The sequence below is a fragment of the Lynx rufus genome, unplaced genomic scaffold (genome assembly GCF_022079265.1).
Source record: "Lynx rufus isolate CCGP_SWC_20201006 ecotype Redwood Valley unplaced genomic scaffold, mLynRuf1.p SCAF_3, whole genome shotgun sequence".
NCBI classification, from domain to species: Eukaryota; Metazoa; Chordata; class Mammalia; order Carnivora; family Felidae; genus Lynx; species Lynx rufus.
In genome coordinates, this window is record NW_025814845.1 from 66,764,315 (window position 1) to 66,783,684 (window position 19,370).

General features: G+C 37.6%; 1 protein-coding gene and 1 long non-coding RNA gene across 7 annotated transcripts in view; one reads left to right on the forward strand and one right to left on the reverse strand.

Moving 5' to 3' along the window:
* The window catches only part of WDFY3 (WD repeat and FYVE domain containing 3), a 245,777-nt gene extending 239,208 nt beyond the window's left edge, over window positions 1-6,569 (reverse strand). For 5 of the 6 annotated variants that reach the window (XM_047090586.1, XM_047090584.1, XM_047090585.1 and 2 more), the window contains exon 1: window positions 5,931-6,568. The gene's annotated coding sequence lies outside the window, so the exon portion shown is untranslated. Of the gene's footprint in view, window positions 1-5,930 lie in introns of all 6 variants that reach the window. The other variant, XM_047090587.1, reaches the window with a different exon arrangement.
* Window positions 6,570-6,933: 364 nt separating this feature from the next.
* Window positions 6,934-19,133, forward strand: LOC124520712 (uncharacterized). Its single transcript, XR_006964382.1, has 3 exons — window positions 6,934-7,019; window positions 15,345-15,349; window positions 19,123-19,133. It is a non-coding gene; the product is annotated as an uncharacterized LOC124520712 (long non-coding RNA).
* Window positions 19,134-19,370: the final 237 nt, after the last annotated feature.

Here is a 19,370-nt window from a genome sequence, read left to right on the forward strand (position 1 = left end):
TATCCTTGATTCCGTCAAAACATACTGGATCTTTACTTTCCAAAAATAATTCTAGGCTAGGCTTTTTGAGGTTCCTCCTCCACCACACACAAAGAAAATAATAAACCAGCTTGAGAGATTATACTTCAGATCTTCTCCCGTTTCCTCTCTTCTTTCTATATCATTTGTTGTATAACACTTCCAAATTACAAACTCCTAAGGAGAGCAGTGGCATTCTTCATTTTCATTTAAATAAAACACACACAAAAATGTGCTAAAACAATGTAAAGCTGACACCAAATTAGGACCACAATGTATGTGAACAGGAGACTTCCTCTTAATTCCACATGTCCCTCAATTTAGGCATAGATCCTTCTTCTACAGGGAGAAGGAATTTAGCTTGCAGGGTCGGGGGAGGGGCAAAGAGAGGGGGAGACAGAGAATCCAAAGCACCATCTGCACTGACAGCAACAGAGCCTGATGCTGGGCTTGAACTCACGAACAGAAACGTGAGATCATGACCTGAGTGGAAGTTGGATGCTTACCCAACTTTGCCACCCAAGCACCCTGGAGTTTAGCTTTCTTAGGATGTTCCTAAGTGGCCACAGTCAACTCACAACCACATCAATACACCTAATGGTGCCTTATTAGCAGAGATCTTCATAAAACAGGAGCAAGGGGCAATCCTACCACAGGTAAGAAGACCAGCAATGACAAGTCCTGTATAAGACTGTAAAGGGAATGGACATCCCTTCTCCCACTCCTTTCCCCCAGGCCAAAACAGAACAAAAAAAAGGGGGAGGGGGCTAGTGGTAAAAGTTTAAGAAGAAAACGAAAATGAAAAGTTGACATCCTTGTGTTACAGATACATTACACCACATATGTATGTATTTGGGGACTACAAAAAAGTTCTTGAGATCTACAGCAAAAACAGCACACTTATTTCTCCAATCCCTTCCTGCCTTTCTTAGTCAATAAATTAAGCAATGGCTCTAAACTCATATCCTTTTAGGCAAACTCTATTCTGCCTTTCAAAAATAAAGCCAATATGCTAATAAACTATGTAATCAACTAAACACGAAGGTTTATGCATTACTGTCAGCAGAACACTGTTTTGTTAGTGAATTACTGGGACCTTATGAAGATAAAAAGCTTCTGCACAGCAAAGGAAACAACCAACAAAACTAAAAGACAACCAACGGAATGGGAAAAGATATTTGCAAATGACATATCGGACAAAGGGCTAGTATCTAAAATCTATAAAGAGCTCACCAAACTCCACACCCGAAAAACAAATAACCCAGTGAAGAAATGGGCAGAAAACATGAATAGACACTTCTCTAAAGAAGACATCCAGATGGCCAACAGGCACATGAAAAGATGTTCAGCGTCGCTCCTTATCAGGGAAATACAAATCAAAACCACACTCAGGTATCACCTCACGCCAGTCAGAGTGGCCAAAATGAACAAATCAGGAGACTATAGATGCTGGAGAGGATGTGGAGAAACGGGAACCCTCTTGCACTGTTGGTGGGAATGCAAATTGGTGCAGCCGCTCTGGAAAACAGTGTGGAGGTTCCTCAGAAAATTAAAAATAGACCTACCCTATGACCCAGCAATAGCACTGCTAGGAATCTACCCAAGGGATACAGGAGTACTGATGCATAGGGGCACTTGTACCCCAATGTTCATAGCAGCACTCTCAACAATAGCCAAATTATGGAAAGAGCCTAAATGTCCATCAACTGATGAATGGATAAAGAAATTGTGGTTTATATACACAATGGAATACTACATGGCAATGAGAAAAAATGAAATATGGCCTTTTGTAGCAACGTGGATGGAACTGGAGAGTGTGATGCTAAGTGAAATAAGCCATACAGAGAAAGACAGATACCATATGGTTTCACTCTTATGTGGATCCTGAGAAACTCAACAGGAACCCATGGGGGAGGGGAAGGGAGAAAAAAAAAAAGACGTTAGAGTGGGAGAGAGCCAAAGCATAAGAGACTGTTAAAAACTGAGAACAAACTGAGGGTTGATGGGGGGTGGGAGGGAGGGGCGGGTGGGTGATGGGTATTGAGGAGGGCACCTTTTGGGATGAGCACTGGGTGTTGTATGGAAACCAATTTGTCAATAAACTTCATAAAAAAAAAAAAAAAAAAAAAAAGAACACTGTTTTGTTGATATTCTAATCTTAAAAAACTCAGAGATAAAAATGACTTAAGGCCATTGTTTGCAACAATGAATGGGAGCTAACATAAATTTAGCTTTTACTTACAATGTGCCAGGTACAGCGTTAAGGACTTTGTAAGCATTACCTTGTTTAACCCTTATGATACTTCTATTAAATACTATTACTACACTCAGTTTACAGATAGGAAATAAGAAGAGAAATTAAGAAATATGTACTAGGACAAAGAGCTGTAAGCAACGACACCATGACTGAAACCTGGAAATATGACTGAGTTTGGTACCTTAACCAAAACATGTACTACACTGCAGTTCTCACTAATATCTGCTTTTAAATCTTTATACAATATATTTTTAAAAATTTTTTAATGTTTGTTTATTTTTGAGAGAGACAGAGCACGAGCGGGAGAGGGGCAGAGAGAGAGGGAGACACAGAATCCGAAGCAGGCTCCAGGCTCTGAGCCGTCAGCACAGAGCCTGACGTGGGGCTCGAACTCATGAACTGTGAGATCGTGACCTGAGCTGAAGTCAAAGGCTTAACCGACTGAGCCACCCAGGCACCCATTATACAATATTTTTAATCACACTATCAATAAAGATCAATACATAATTTGTCCTCAAAACAAGAGCCAAATAAGGGATACTTGTGGTCAAAAACAACTCAAAGATGGAAGTCATAGAAACCTCTAGCTCTAGTCAATAAACCAAAAGTCTAAGGGGGAAAAAAAGTATCACAAAAAGGGATATAAAGTGTGATAAAAATGATTTATATTTCTGGGGCACCTGGATCGCTCAGGTGGTTAAGCATCCAACTCTTGATTTTGGCTCAGGTCATGATCTCATGGTTAGCGAGGTGGAACCCCACATCTGTGCTGTCGGTGCAGAGCACACTGCATGTGCACACTCTCCCCCAAAATAAATAAACTTAAAAAAAATTCATATAAAAAATGATTTCTAAGTCCCAAACTTAGGGTATCATTTCTTGAAATAAAGAAAAACTGAACTAAAATTTAAAATCCCAATAGTCTAATTTGTAATGCTATTTTAATTTTCAACTTGCATTTTTTTTCTAATTATAAAAAATTAAAAACTTGTAATTTAATCTTCACGTTAAATATATCCACACTTTTCATACTGTATGGAGTTCAATTCCTTGAACTTTTTAAACTCTCTCAATATATGTCTCGGGGCACCTGGGTGGCTCAGTCAGTTAAGCGTCTGACTCTTGATTTTGGGTCAGGTCATGATCTTATGGTTTGCCGACAGCAGGGAGCCTGCTTGGGATTCTCTCTCTCCCTCTCTCTGCCCTTCCCCTAATTTCTCTCTCTCTCTCTTTCTCTCTCAAAATAAACATATAAACTTTTAAAAATAAATAAATTGGGGCTCCTGGGTGACTCAGTCAGTTAAGCATCCGACTCTTGACTTCAGCTCAGGTCATGATCTCACGGTTTTCTAAGTTTGAGCCCTGCATCGGCTCTTGGGATTTTTGGGATTCTCTCTCTCCCTTTTTCTCTGGCCTTCCCCAACTTGCATGTTCTCTCTCTCTCTCTCAAAATAAATAAACATTAAAAGATAAATTTCTGTTGCTTAAGCTATCCAGTTTGTAGTAATTTGCTACAGCAGCCCTAACAAATTAATACATGTAGCCATAGAGAACTAATACCTACACTTAATTCAAAACAACTTTTGTTGGCAGTACCAAAACTAGCCTTAACGCAGGGCTCAAGTAGATGGCCAAGGCTTCTAAGTCTTAATTCTGAAAAAAAGATGTTGGTCGTATCAGAAATATCTTAGACCACAGATTTCTTTTTATTTTTTTTTTAAGTTAGCTGGGACTCCAGCAATCCTGTAATTTAATCCACTCATTTCAAAAAGTGATACTGCTGATGTGCCAGGAGCTTTTCTGTACACTTAACATATAGTAATTCCTCACAAGAAACCTGGGAGGTATCACTACCACCAATTCCATTTTTAAGATGAAGAAAACTGATGTCTTGAAGTTAAGGTCATGCAGCTGGTAAGTGGCCCAGATTCAGTAAACTGAGGTGCACAAAGAATAAGTGATTTAGGCAAAATCATAGTTAATAGTTGAGCTGAGACTAAACCTAATGGTCCTTTCCCTTAACTTCAAATCTTGTTTTCAGAAAGTTAAATAGAAAAGCTTTTCTTTTACTTGCTGTATTAAATTTTGTACCACTGCAACCTTAGAAATATATATGTGCAGGGCACCTGGGTAGCTCAGTTGGTTAAGCATCTGACTCTTGATTTCGGCTCAGGTCAGGATCTCAAGAGTTTGTCAGTTCGAGCTCGGAATTGGGCTCTGCACTGACAGTGTGGAGCCTGCTTGGGATTTTTCTCTCTCCCTCTCTCTCCCGGCCCCTCCCCTGCTTGAGCGTGTGCACTGGCTCACACTCTCTTTCTCAAAATAAGCTAAAAAAAATATGTGATTATCTATCTGCCCTCCTCTAAGTATACAAACATGGGTTACTCGTTTTCTTCCATCTCCAAACCCTAAAATACTGCCTTTCAATCCCTAATGTTTTTCTTTCATCTATATTAATCATTTTTATCTACCAGAACTCACATTTTCACTTCTACACAGTTTTGGAAATACAGCTTAATGTTTGATCCCAACTGAAATACAAATACTCCTAGAAAGGGTAAGCCTCTATTAGCCACGTGTATTGTAGTAGGAATAAATCAGATCCTTTTTGGACAACAGGCTTTGAAACAAAGATGGGAAGATAGCCATTGTCAAGTTTTAAAATGACCCTGCCCCAAAGTACAACTTGCTTAGGGACACCTGACTAAAGAATCAGAGTCTGTTCTGGGAAATCTGGGATAGGGTACTTAAATGTTCGTTAGCCTTTCTTTGGGAGTTTGAAGTTTAAAATACAGAATGTAGGGAAGTGGTGAAAACCATGCTTCCCATGACAAGGAATGGAAACATGAAGAAAGCCAGTTCTCCAAAGATAGACAGACGCACAGCAGAAGCGCCACACTGACAGTGTGAGGGAAACCTGACTGTCTTTGGTTTCTGGGTTCTTCTTGTACAGCCCAGCTGCATTACCATGTTCCCAGAGCTTTTGGTATCCCCTGGGATATATCCAAAAGCCTGATAACTTCCCCTTTCTGTTTAAGATATTTGAATTGTGTCACGTACAATCAATAGAGAACCAACATGGTCAAAAAGCTATCCTCTCTAAAGCCGAAGAACATTATTGAAGGACTAATAACCTCATGTAAAAAATGTTTCAGTAACAATAAAGCAAAGTATAATACTAAAACTAAGGCAACCAGATAGCAAGAATACTCTCGAGTCCCTTACAACGTAGCTCATCATTTAAACTAGTCACTCCAAGGAACAATACAATAGGTTAGAGTTCCAAAGCCTGTGCTTACAACTAGATTTTTCCAGGGGAAAAAAAGAATGAAAATGATGTTTTAAAAATACGATTTTATTCTATGTAGGTACCTACAATAAAAGTAACAATGCTTTAAAGCTATAATTGAAACTGAAGATAATTTATTCTAATATATCCTTTTTGGTGGGGTGGGGGGGTTGTGCAGAAAACTACAAGCCATTCAGCAAAGGTTTGCCTAAGCTTACGCAGCCATCAATGGGAAAGAAGGCTTGAAACCCAGCTCTTCTGGGGCAGAGTTCAGTGGTCTTGCTACAATACAATGATGCAAGAAAGACTATCATGATTCTTGCTCTTGGCTCCTTGTTCGACACACAAAACAATCCTAAAACTGACCTGATTCTCTGTTCTGGGCTGGCATGAACCTGCGTAGAAACAATAGGAATGGCAGGCACTTTCTTCCTGAAGCAGATGTGGAGAAGTATTATACCTGTGATGTAAGAAAAAAAAAAAGTTTATTTTCAGAATATGTATTGGCATAATGAGTCATTCATTTTCAACTGATTCCCTCTTTGTCTCCTTATTTGTGGCCGATGATTTAATAGTGGAACACATGACAATGACTTATTTAAGACAGATAAAATCTGTCCACAAAAAATATAGTCATTTAAATCTGGTCTCTATAAACCATCTACTAAGACCAGGAAAAATTATGCAAAGAATCAATGACAACACAGTTACTTAGTGGCAGGGCCAGGTTCAGAACCTAATTCTTCCCCATTTCCAGTCCAGTGTTCATTTGTACATCACAGATCACACTCTTTTTTTGCTTTTATGAGCCAAAAAAGCAAAAAATTCTTGTTAGTTCTCTAGGTATATTTGTCAAGTATCTGAAGCTAACTGTAGTTTGCCCTAACTTAAAATCAGAAAACACTGCTTCCTACTTAATGGTTATAACCCATGCTTAAGTTATTAAGCATGCCTTCTACAGGACATTCAAATGTTTGTTTTATTTGGGGTGCCTGGCTGGCTCAGTCGACAGAGCATGAGACTCTTCATCTCTGAGTTATATGTTCAAGCTCCACACTGGGTACAGAGATTACTTTAAAAAACAAAACAAAAAGTCTGAAAAAAATATTTTATTTACCATTATTTCAACATGAAAATCCTAGTATATGAATCATGAGATCTAGGTTCTGGTCTTTCCTAACTCTGTTCTCAACAAGTTCTATGATCTTAATCAATTATTTCTTTAGTCCCAAAGTGCCTTTATTCAAAACTGAGGAGCTTGGACTAATTCCCATGGGCTTTCTGTTTGCTGTTCTGATCAACTATTTGTTTTTGTCATGTATTTGTTAATCTCTCTGATCATATTACAATAGTTAAACATAACCAGAAATACTGCCTTCAAAGAACACCTTGTTGACTCGGTAGGTAGAGTGTGTGACTCCTGATCTCAGAGATTACTTTTAAAAAATTAAGAGAGTTTTACTTAAAAAAAAAAAAAGAAATACTGCCTTCAAATATACAGTCCATTATCATTCAAAAGTCTCTGCAATAATAACCTAGTTTTGCTGTCCATCTCACCCAGCTAGTAGTGGAAGGAAAAGTATTTTTCAAAATCTCCCTCTTAGGTAGTTTCTAAGAAAAATCCTGAATTATTTTCCCAAGTCATTCATTCAGTTATTCATCCAACAAGTAGTTCCTGAGTGGCTTGACAAATGGCAGACACAGGCTTAATCAGATAAAAGACTAATAAAAGAAGATACCTCTGGTATAAAACTGAGTGACATTAGGAATTCAAGTGGCAGTAAGGGAATAAGCAGAAGTGATGACGTGTTTCTAAACTGTGACTTCAGAATATGCTTCCCCTACTTTCTAACTTACTGTTACTACAAGAATTATTTGTAACATGTTTTATTTTATTTATTTATTATTATTTTTTTTAACGTTTATTTATTTTTGAGACAGAGAGAGACAGAGCATGAACGGGGGAGGGCAGAGAGAGAGGGAGACACAGAATCGGAAGCAGGCTCCAGGCTCTGAGCCATCAGTCCAGAGCCCGACGCGGGGCTCGAACTCACGGACCGTGAGATCGTGACCTGAGCCGAAGTCGGACGCTTAACCGACTGCGCCACCCAGGCGCCCCTTGTAACATGTTTTAAATTCAAAGGACAATAATAGAGGGAACACCCAGGTACCTGCTCCTCCCCCCACTGGAGAACCTAAATAGAAGTTAATGGTAATGTTTTCCTGACTGGGTCCCCCCAAATCCATGCCCCACCTCTCTCATCCCTTCTGTCTGCTGCAACTGCTAGGCTATATTTTATCGTTACTTGATTTTTTAAAAGATTTAAAACATATGTATATATCTCCCAACAACATAGGGTTTCATTTCGTTTGCTGTTGAATTCTGTGAAAATGGTATTAAATAGCTCCGGTCTTCTCAGTTTGACTTTTTCATTCAGTATTACGTTTTAAAGATTCATCCAGTTGCTGCATCAGTTGTAGCTCATTCCTTTTACTGTAGAATAATTCTGCATTGTATAAATATATAAGTGAATTATCCATTTTCTTTACAATATTATCTTATTCTTCTCCCAAGATTTTTTTCCTATTATGAGCATTTCTGTTACAAAAGTTCTCACATGCATCTCCTATGGCCTGTGTGCCAAAGTTTCTCTTAAGTTTGTGCCTAGTAGTTATGAATACGTCTATGTTCAATTTTTCATGAAGATGCCAATTTTTACTTTCCCCAATGTGTGTTTAGGAATTTATAATCCCAACAGCAACAGGTAGTTCATACTGAACCACATCCAATACTTACTAATGCTAAGTTAATTTTGGGGTGTAAAATGGCATAGAATTGTGGCCTAACTTTGCATTTTTCTGTTGATGAAAGATACTGAGCATTTCTTCAGATTTATTGGCTAATTCATGTTTCCTCTTTTATGAAATGCCTATTCAGACATTTTGCCAATTCTTCCTCGGCTGTCTGCCTTTACTTATTATTTCCTAGAAATTTTAGCATCTTTGATGATTATTTGGCTTTACCCATTTTAATATTTTAATATAAATTCACCAAGGGTAAATGCTTTGACATGATTTCAATGCATTCTAACTGCAAAATGCAATATAATTTCAAGTATCAGGTTTACCCAAATCACAATTTAAATCACACTTTAGGGGCACCTGGGTGGCGCCCAATTTTTGATTTCAGCTCAAGTCATGACCCCCTGGTGGTGGGATCAAGTGCTGCAATGGGCTTGTGCTGAGCATAGAACCTGCTTAATATTTTCTCTTTCTTTTCTTTTCTTTTCTCTTTTCTTTCTTTTTCTTTCTCTCCCTTCCTCTCCCTCTTCCCCTCCACTGCCCGGGTACGCACGCACTCCCCTGGGTCTTTCTCTCTCAAGTAAAATAAATAAATCACACTTTAGGCAGAGTTCTTATTTTGACTTTGACATTTTACACATTTTTATTTCATGCTTTGGTTGCCTCTAATTTAGAATAAGTCAGCTATATTGTCAACAGGTTGAGTTTGAATACATGAATATGCACACAGGTATGAAAACTGAATTTTCAAATTAAATTATATAATTCAGAAGACCACAGAGATTCCAGACTTGACTAGACAATTAGCTGTACCTCCTTGGCTTAAATATGTCTTTAAGAGCCTACAATTTAATGAAAATTCTAAGGACCTTAGAATCATACTTTTTGGCTCGAAGATCAATGGGAAAAAAATTTTTCCAGAGCCCCAAAAGTGTTTTAAGAATCCCTGCCCGGAGCGCCTGGGTGGCTCAGTCGGTTAAGCGTCTGACTTCGGCTCAGGTCGTGAGTTCCAGCCCCACATTGGGCTCTGTGCTGACAGCTCAGAACCTGGAGCCTGCTTCAGATTCTGTGTCTCCCTCTCTCTGCCCCTCCCCTGCTCATGCTCTGTCTCTCTGAAAAATAAAAACATTAAAAAAAATTTTTAGGGGAGCCTGGGTGGTTCAGTTGGTTGAGTGTCTGACTTCGGCTCAGGTCATGATCTCGTTGTCTGTGAGTTCGAGTCCCGCGTCGGGCTCTGTGCTGACAGCTCAGAGCCTGGAGCCTGCTTCAGATTCTGTGTCTCCCTCTCTCTCTGCCCCCCCCCCCACTCATGCTCTATCTCTCTCTCTCTCTCTCTCTGTCAAAAATAAATATTTTAAAAAAATAAAAAAATTTTTTTTTATAATCTCTTCCTAAGTGTTATACAAACCAATTAGACTGAAGAATAACAAAAACCTAAATGTCTCAAAAAAAAAAAAAAACTTAACAAGCATGGCTACAGCCCTCCTGTTGCTTCTCAGGACTCCTGGCAGATCACCTAATCTGCATCATTCAAGAAAAAAAAATCAAAAGCCACCTAAGATCTGAGTCACTCTACATGCTGTCCTTGATTCCTATATATATATAAGCAATCAGAAGAGAACTTCCAGAACCACACTTATCCACTCACCAAAATCTACAGATTTACTCTTCTACTATGCTTGAACTTTTTGGGTCAAAAAGTCTAACTCCTCCACTTTGAAAATAGATATCATGCCCCTACCTTTCAAGAACATTGCTCTAGTAAGGCCCAATTCTCTCCTCTCTAGCATCAATTTCCTAATTTCCTCCTTATTATGAAGCAAACCATTTGTGTGTGTGTGTGTGTGTGTATTTCCAATCATTAGAAAACAAACAATAACAAGGAACCTTTTGAACCTACCATCACCTCTCTAGTTTCTGGCCAGTTTCTCTGATTCCTTTTTTGCAAAAGGTCACAAAAGAGATGACCATACTCTGTTTCCAAGATTCTTCAATTCAAATTGAACACATTCTAATGAGACTTTTGCTCCCCAATATGCCATTGAACTTGAAGGTCACCTACATATTATTATTAAATCCAAGTTCTCATCTTTCTTGACCTATCTACAGCCAACTGGTATGACTCATCAAACCCTGATATCTTCTCTATCTGGCTTCTAGAACAAAGTTTCTCCTGGTTTCATCCTATCTCACTGGTCTCTCCTCACCTCCTTGGCTTCCTTCTCCTCTTCTCACTAATCACTAAAATTCAAGTATTTACCCTTTCTCCATCCAATAGCAAACTGTACTGACTCTGTCTACAAAATGCATCCAGATTCTGACCACCTCCCATCATCTAGAGACTTTAACCAGAATAAGTATCATCTGTCACTTGGATTTTTCCCATAGTTTAGTAACTGGCCTCCCAACATCTACCCTTGCCCCACTTCAGTCCTTTCTCATCAAAGCAGTCAGAGTGATCCTGATAATCTTACATAACTCATACAGTGTAACATCTGTGCCCAAAATCTCCTAATGGCTTCTCATCCCAGAGTAAATGCCACAATCTTTAAAATAGCATAAAAAGAACCTACATAATTTGGCCCCTATTACCTCTGACCTCATTTCCTACTGACCTCCTTGCAATTTCGTATTCACGCTAGACATACTCCTGCCTCAGAGCCTTTACACTTGCTGTTCTCTCTGCCCAAATGCTTTTCCAGGAGATGATTATCTCTACATGCCTCACTCCTACACTATCTTCAGATCTTTGCGCAAATATTTGTCTCCTGAACTAAGTCTTTCCTGTCCACTCTTTTTAAAACTGTAACAATTTTACTCCCAGCATCTCTAATCTACCTATTTTTCTCCAATGTTACTAACATAAATTTATTTCACTTCTTTCCTGTTTGTCTATATCCTCCCACAAAAACATAAAACCCACAAGGGCAAGAGCTTTGTTCTGTTTGGTGCTATACCTTCAATGCCTAGAAAGGGTTATGGCACACAGTAGGCATTCAATAAACATTTTTTTAACGAACAAATAAGTAATTACACTCTTAGGCTAAAAATTACAATCTTCCTGAGTTTACAAAACAAGAATATCTAATCAGGGGCAATAGATTTTTGATGTAAAATAATCATTCTAGTATTTCAACAGTTAAGTGATAACAACTCGAAAGACTTCAATAGGCATTGTAGCCAATACTTCTAGAAAATTAAAGTAATCGCTGTAGTAAATAGTTCCCCTCCCCAAATCAGGTCTTAAATTCTGGCTGTCCACACAGTGACACTTATTTTCCACTAACTGCTGTCATATTCAACAATGGTTGGCTGGCAGAGGCACAACACCAACACACAGGAAAATATTACAAAAATGTTCATTCCAAACTGGTTCCAGACAAAGAACCATACTCTTTATAAATAAAGAAACTCTAAAAATAAAGGGCAGATATTTTTAAGTGTTTTAAATACGTGGTTTGGAAATAATTTCAGACTTACATAAAAGCTGCAAATATAAGAATTAAAAACCACCACTATGCCTAAAGTCACCAATTGTTAATGTTACCATCTTTGTTTTATCGTCTGTGCTCATGGATTCTTTTGCACTCCCTTTCCATTCACAAAGACACATACACTCACACTATTTTTCCTCTAAACAAACCGAAGATAAATTATATAACATCACAGCCCTTTGCTCCATTGACTCACTATGCATTTCCTAAGAATAGAGATATTCTCTTTTATAACCAGAGTAATCTTCAGTAATTTGAACAGCGTTACAATGTTTTTATTTTCTCTAGTATCCACATCCCCAATTTTTTCAATGGGTCCTTCAATACTATCCTTTTATAGTATTTTCCCCCCATCCAGTATAGGGTCAGGTAGTACAGTTAGTGATTATCTCTCTTAAGCCTTCTTTAATACAGAACACTGCCCTGTCTTTTATGACATTCAATTTCTGGAAGAACACAGCTCCATCCCCCACTTTTTAAAATGTTTTAATTTTTGAGAAAGAGAGCGTGTGCATGTGCGTGTACACACAGGGGTGGGGCAGAGAGAGGAGGAGAGAGAGAATCCCAAGCAGGCTCCATGCTGTCAGTGAAGAGCCCGAGGAAGGATGGCTTGATCCCATAAATCATGAGATCATGACCTGAGCCAAAATCCAGAGTTGGACACTTAACTAAGCCACCCAGGTGCCCCTCCCTCCTCTAAGTAGAATGCTCCTCAGTTGAGTCTGTCTAATGTTTCCTCATGATGAGATTCAGGTTATGCAGTTTTGGCCAGATTACCACACAGATGATGGTATGTCCCCTCAGGATGTCATATCTGAAATCACATGGTAGTCATTTGCCCCACGTTGTTGTCACCAACGTATAAACCCAATTTTGTACCTTGCAAATCATAAGTTGTTTGTTGGAAGACACTTTAATACCATGGAAATAACCTTCACCTCATCAACATGCCCCCTCGATTTTGTTATTTCTTGCCGTCTTATCTTTACCATAATGGCTGCAAATTGACGATTTTCCAGCTCTAGAACTTAGAATTCTACTGTAAGCAAGAGACCTCCCTTCTCTACTTATTCATTTATCAGTTTATTTACTATGAATAATGATTCCTATTTCTACTAGTTCATAATTAATTATTATACTTATTTATGATTAAATTAATACAGACTGAATGAACCAGTAGGAAACCCAACAGGCTTCTTATGAAATGCTCCCATTTAAAAAAAAAAAAATTATTTTCTAGTACATAAAAAAAGGATACAGGTCACCTGGTATGTACCCTGCCCAGACCTGCAATCAGCCAATTCTCTGAGGATCTCTGGTTCCTCTGTGCTGGGAACAGTGGTACAGACCAAGATTTGGGAATTAAGTGTTCTCACTGTTCTTTTCTTCTCAGCCTTTTTGCTGGAGTTACCAGGAAATATACAAATGCATATATATATATATATATATATATATACACACACACACACACACACACACACACACACATATATATGTGTGCATATATACACGTATATATACACACACATATGTGTGTATATACATGTATATATATATGTGTGTGTGTATATATGTATACACACACACACGCATACAAATATATGTGTACATACATGCCACACGTAGATATACATCTGTGCACACATATACATACTAGTTGCAAAAATAATGACTTCACATTAATACCTTTAATTTCAATCCATCTCCACAGGATTAATTTCTGTCTTTCCCCTTTCCATATTTGCACGTCCCTCCATCCTCAGGCCCTGGCTCCAATAACCTAAATATTTAGCCAATGCATGATACACCTAAAAATGACCTAGAGCTGCTTTGCCTATGTCACTACAAAAATAAACTCTAGTAGAAAGAGTTCAAGATTTGTTTGCAATCCCTCCCTCTTCCTCCACCCAAGTTGAGGGTAAATAGTCAAATACTGTGTTAATGAATCATTTAGACTCATTCTTCCCTTACAATATAGGTATAGCACTAGATTAAAATACAGACGGGTTCATTTATTTTAATAGTTTAAGATTTTTCCCATCCCCAACTTATTTTGAATATGGAGATAACATGCTTTGTTTTGAAAAGTCAATATATAAAAAGATACACTTTGGGGGTGCCTAGATGGTTCAGTTGGTTGAGTATCTGACTCTTGATTTTGGCTCAGATCATGGTCTCATGATTCGTGGCATCGAGCCTGGTGTCAGGCTCTGCTCTGACAGTACAGGGCGTGCTTGGGATTCTCTTTTTCAAAAATAAATAAACATTTTTTTTTTTAAGATATACCTTGAGGAGGGTCATTCTCTCCCATAAATCTTTGGTCCCATGGCCTCCAACCACCCCTACCTTTGCAAAGTTGAGCATATATATATATATATATATATATATATATATATATATAATCCCTCACCCGTTTCTTAAATCAAAAGATATCAAACTATATATGTGTGTTTACTCTAACCAGCTCAAACCAGACTGGAGGAAGCTCTTCCCAAAACATTGTATGAGACCAATAATTTCTTAATGCCAAAACCAAACAAAGACATTTTAAAAAAAGAGAGAGAGAGACTAGAAATCTGATATCCTTTGTGAAGACAGATGCAAAAAATTTTAACAAAATATTAGCAATATATAATAGAAATATCACATCATGACCAAGTGGAGTTTATTCTGGAAATACAAGGCTGGCTCAACAGTTGAAAAATTAATCAATATAATTCATTATATCAACTGAATAAAGAAGAAAAAGCATATGATAATATCAGTACAAAATAAGCATTTGACAAAATCATCCATTCATGATTTTAAAAACTCTTACTAACCTAGTAACAGAATGCAACCTAACCTGATAATTGTCATCCTTAAAACAAACACAGCGAATACCTATTTAAAGGTGAAATTATGAATGCTTTCTGTCTTTAACATTATATTGGAAGTCTTAGCCAGTGCTACCAGGTATAGAAAAGAAATAAAAAGCATACATTACAAAGGAAGAAATAAAACTTTTTCCCAGGCAACATGACTATATAGGAAACCCCAAAGAATCTACAAAAACCCTACTAGATTTAATAAGGGAATTTAGCAAGGTTGTAGTGTACAAAATTCAATATATAAAGATCATATTTCCACATATCAACAAGTAAAAATTACATATATACATACTGTCATTTATAACAGCAACCAACAAACATGAAATACTTGGGGATAAATCTAACACACTGTGTGTTAAGATCTGTACTCTGAACACTACAAAACACTGATGAGATAAATCAAAGATGACCAGAGTAAAGAGAGATATAACATGTTCACAGATCTGGAGACTCAACATAGTTATCACTTCTCTTCAAATTTATCTATGGATTTAACGCAATCTGCATCTGAATTCTAGTACTTTTTTTTTTTTAAACTGACAGGATTATTCTAAGCTTTACACAGATAAGCAAGGAAACTAGAAGCCAAAACAATTTCAAAACAAACAAGAAAGTCGGAGTACTCATATTACTTGATTTCAAGACTTACTCTAAAGCTACAGTAATCAAGACAATGTAGTACTGATGACAGGACAAACACCTATATTAACGAAAAAGAACAGAAATTCCAAAAATAGATGCACACGTGTTGTCTATTGATTTTTGACAAAGATGTCAAGCAATTCAATGGAGAAAAAGAAAACTTTTCACCAAATGGTGCTAGGACACCTGTATCCATATACAAAAACCAAAACCAAACCAAAAAGAATCTCAACCAGCCCATACATCAGAACATATCCAAAATTTAACTCAAAATGAAGCATAGATCAAAATGTAAAATGTAAACTATAAAACTTCTAGAAGAAAACACTGCTAAATAATGTTGACTTTCGGTTAGGCACAGAATTCTCTGAACAGAATTCCCTGAATTTCTCAGCACAAACCACAAAAGGAAACACTGTTGTCAGTGTTTCTCTCTGTTGTCAAAACTTCTCTCTTCAAAACACATGGTTTTAAAAATGAAATAGGGGTGCCTGGGTGGCTCAGTCGGTTAAGCATCTGACTCAGGTCATGATCTCACTCACAGTGTGTGAGTTCGAGCCCTGTGTTGGGCTCTGTGCTAACAGCAGAGTCTGAAACCTGCTTCAGATTCTGTGCCTCCCTCTCTCTCTGCCCTCCCTGGCTTGTGCTCTGTCTCTCTCTCTCTCAAATATAAATAAACATAAAAAAAGAAAAGAGAAACAAATTCAGGGTGATTGGCTGGGTCAGTCAGTGGAGTCTGAGCTCCCCAATGGGGGTACAGTTTACTTAAAATAAGTAAATAAACTGTTTGTTTTTTAGAAAAGAAATAAATCCACAAACTTGGAGAAAGTATTCATAAAATATGCACCACAAAAAAAGACAATTAGATCCAAAACATATTAAAAACTCTTATGGCTCAATAATAAAATAAGCAACCTAATTTTAAAAAGAGCTAAAGAGGGGCACCTGGGGTTGGCTCAGTTGGTTAAGCATCAGACTTTGGCTCAGGTCATGATCTTGAGGTTTGTGAGTTGAGTCCAGCGTTGGGCTCTGTGCCGATAGTTCAGAGCGGGGAGCCTGTTTCAGATTCTGTGTCTCCCTCTCTCTCTCTCTGCCCTTCTCCTACTCACGCTCTGTCTCTCTCTCAAAAGTAAATAAACATTAAAAAAAATTTTTTAAGAGTTAAAGATGTCAATACTTCTTAAAAAGACAGATATAGACATAGCAAAGAAACACATGAAAGGTTGTTCAATATTGTTAACTATTCATTAAAAGCAAATTAGAACCATTTTGAATAATACTATGAACATTAGCTTTTTGTGGACATATGCTTTCATTTCTCTTGCATGTATACCTAGGAATGTAACTTAAGAGTTCATAGAGAATATGTTTAACTTTATAAGAAACTCCTCAATTGTTTGCTAAAGTGGCTATACTATTTCACCAGCAATGTATGAAAGGAAACTCCTAGTTGCTCCAAATCTGCACCAATTCTAACATTATCAGACTTTATTCCTAGCCATGCTAGTGGGTGTGTAATAATATCACCCTATGGTTTAAATCTGCATTTCCTTGATGACTAGTGATGCTGAGTATCTTTCTATGTGGGATGTATTGGTCATTCATATATCTCTGGTGCAAACCCTTTGTCTATTTTTTGACAGGGTTCTTTGTCTTATTATCAAATAGTGAAAGTTCTTAAGATATTTTGGTTCAAATCCTCTGCCAGCTATATGCTTTGCAAATATTTTTCCTGGCTTGTGGCTAGCCTTTCATTTTTAAAAATACTACATTTAAAAGTTCATATACAGAAAATTCACTTAAAATTTGTTCACTTTTCTCTAAATATACTTGAAGGAATGTTTATTTTTTTTAAAAAAAAGATATAATTGACTGCTTTTTGGGAGGTGACAAAATCATTGTCAACTACTGAATAGTCTAACGATGATACAATGCGGCCCGCACATACTAAAAACTGGAAAGTACATCCTTTTACATCTAGTTTAGAGCTCTTCATAGCATTGGGTCCCTATCAGATACCTGATACAAAACCTAAAATTAGAAGAGAGAATAACATGTTGAAAGCCTCCTTCCTGCAATTCTTTATTGCAACTTGACCTCTGAATTATAGACATTTCAGAGTAAGATATATTATACTTTTTGTTAATTACAGTTTTATTTTGTATTTTTAAAGTTTATTTTGAGAGAGAGAGGGAGAGAGAGAGCGCGCGCGCGCAAGGGGAGGTACAGAGAGAGGGGAGAGAGAGAATCCCAAGCAGGCTCTGCACTGCCAGCACAGAGCTCAATCTCCAAAACTATGAGATCATGACCTGAGCCAAAATCAAGAATCAGTCGCTCAACCAACTGAGCCACCCAGGTGCCCCTGTTAATTATAGTTTTAAATAAAAACTTTATGTTGATGAGAAAAGCAAATTCAACTTTAGCATAAATACATGAAAAACTAATTTATGCAGTGACTTTCAAGAAGCATCTAACTCTCAAATAGGCTAAAAAAAAAAAAATTAAAAACCACAACAACGCTTTTGTTGACAGCACAGATAGCTTTATATATAAGTACTGCTTATTAGTCCTTAAATCATCCTAAAACTCTCTGACGTTAACTATAAGAAACAAAAATTTTATGCCAACATTTTCATATTAATAAAGGTGCATCCTCAATAGAATATGAAATGTCAAGTAGTACACATTTTTTGAAGTAAAACAATAAAAGTTGCTCTCCACAACACTTAATCTTCTTTTCCCCTAACCCATGCCCCAAAGATAATCAATCATAAAATTCTGGTATGCATTTTATAAACACTTCCTATGCTCAGATGTGTGTGTGTGTGTGTGTGTATGCACATATACATACATATATACATACACACATGCCTTCACAAAGGATATATTGTGTTTTAGCATTCTATAAACCAAAATAAAAACAAATTTTAAAATAGGTCTTTATGGCTGAGAAACTGTACAACATGGAATCTAAATGGGAAAAGATCTGAATCTAATTAAGACAAAAACATGTTGAAAACTTTTAGAAAATATTATTAAATTTTGGGAACTTGCAGGCCACATTATTACTTCTGTAGTAGACACTTCTTGGAGTGGCTAGACAGCCTACAATCCTTCCCTTCTCTGTGCCATGATGAATGGCCTTGAAGGAAAAGATCAGAGGAAAAACCAAGGAAAGATTTAAGGAATGGCTATTTGGGAGGGGAAAAAAAAAGGAATGGCTATTTGAATGAACCTCTTACAATGGTGCCATACCCTAAAAAATTCCTCACCAGAATCCTGCTACTACCAAATCAAACAAATCAAAATGTAAAGGCTCTTAATAATCACTGGAGAGATGGCTCAAATCAGAGATCAAGTCATAAATCCTCCTGCAGCCAGCCTAGTCCTTGCCTAGTGAGTTCATGAAAACAACCACAACCAGGTGGTAGGAAAAGCAGTTATGCAAGAGATCAATTACACTAAGATGGACCTCAGCTGCTACTACTGTCCAGGATCCATTTGCCTGAGTTCCCCATAGGCACTACCTCTTAGCAGGCAAAATACTGCAAGCCCCTTGGATTATAGAAATGGTGATGGCAGTGGGTGAGGGATGGATTAAATAGGTGATGGGGATTAAGGAGGGCACTCGTTGGATGTGGTGTTCAATCACTAATTCTACACCTGAAATTAATACTACATTGTATGTGAACTGGAATTTAAATAAAAACTTAAAATTTTTAAAAATCTTTATTCATTGTTGAAAGAGAGAGAGCACAAGTAGGGGTGGGGTGGAGGCGGGGGGGAGGGGGGGGGGAGAGGGGGCAGGACACAGAATCTGAAGCAGGCTCCAGGCTCTGAGCCATCAGCACAGAGCCTGACATGGTGGCTCGAACTCACGAACTGCGAGATTATGACCTGAGCCAAAGTTGGATGCTTAACTGACTGAGCCACCCAGGCGCCCCTAAATAAAAACTTTAAGAAAATGGTGATGATGGCTGATTCTTTCTATAAGAGAC